The sequence below is a fragment of the Bison bison genome, unplaced genomic scaffold (assembly GCF_000754665.1).
Source record: "Bison bison bison isolate TAMUID 2011002044 unplaced genomic scaffold, Bison_UMD1.0 scf7180017864353, whole genome shotgun sequence".
Lineage (NCBI taxonomy): Eukaryota > Metazoa > Chordata > Mammalia > Artiodactyla > Bovidae > Bison > Bison bison.
Genome location: NW_011494925.1, coordinates 5089416 through 5089870, shown reverse-complemented (window position 1 = coordinate 5089870; position 455 = coordinate 5089416). Strand labels below are relative to the sequence as shown.

The following is a 455-nucleotide window of genomic DNA, read 5'->3' as shown; positions in this document are numbered from 1 at the left end:
GAAGGACCCAGGGCCGCCTCTGAAGGGGGTGTAGGCTCCCAGCTGTCCTGTGGGCCCCGAGGGACAGCGGTGTCCCCGAGGAGGGTGGTGAACGTCACGTTTGAGAGGCAGCCCTTCTCAGCAGCAGGAGAGCACAGCCTTGCCGAGACTTCCTGAGCTCTCACTTAACAGCCGGGCCCCAGACGTGCGGGGTCAGCACCCACCTGCTCTCCAAGGGGATTGAAGACAGTCTGTTGTCACAGTCTTGGGTGCCGAGCACAAGCCTATGCTTGATTCTGATTTGTAAGGACTGTGAGGGAGCATTTTGTTGCCTCTGAAAAGCTCAGAACATGTACACCTTTGTCAGTCGAGCAGCCATGGGCCTCACAAACAGACCTGAGTGAGGAGTGAGACACGGGTGTCATTAGCAAGCAAACCGCCCCCTCAACAGCCCTCATAAAAATAATGAGGCAGTG

At 57.1% G+C, this 455-nt stretch overlaps 1 protein-coding gene and 1 long non-coding RNA gene across 5 annotated transcripts in view; one reads left to right on the top strand and one right to left on the bottom strand.

Annotated features, from left to right (window-relative positions):
- Positions 1 to 455, top strand: part of MBP (myelin basic protein) — an 82186-nt gene that overhangs the window by 6951 nt on the left and 74780 nt on the right. The gene's annotated exons all lie outside the window — the stretch shown is intronic.
- Positions 1 to 455, bottom strand: part of LOC104999523 — a 14773-nt gene that overhangs the window by 8768 nt on the left and 5550 nt on the right. For both annotated transcript variants that reach the window (XR_826607.1, XR_826606.1), the window contains exon 2: positions 204 to 375. This is a non-coding gene — a long non-coding RNA (uncharacterized LOC104999523). The remainder of the gene's footprint in view (positions 1 to 203; positions 376 to 455) is intronic.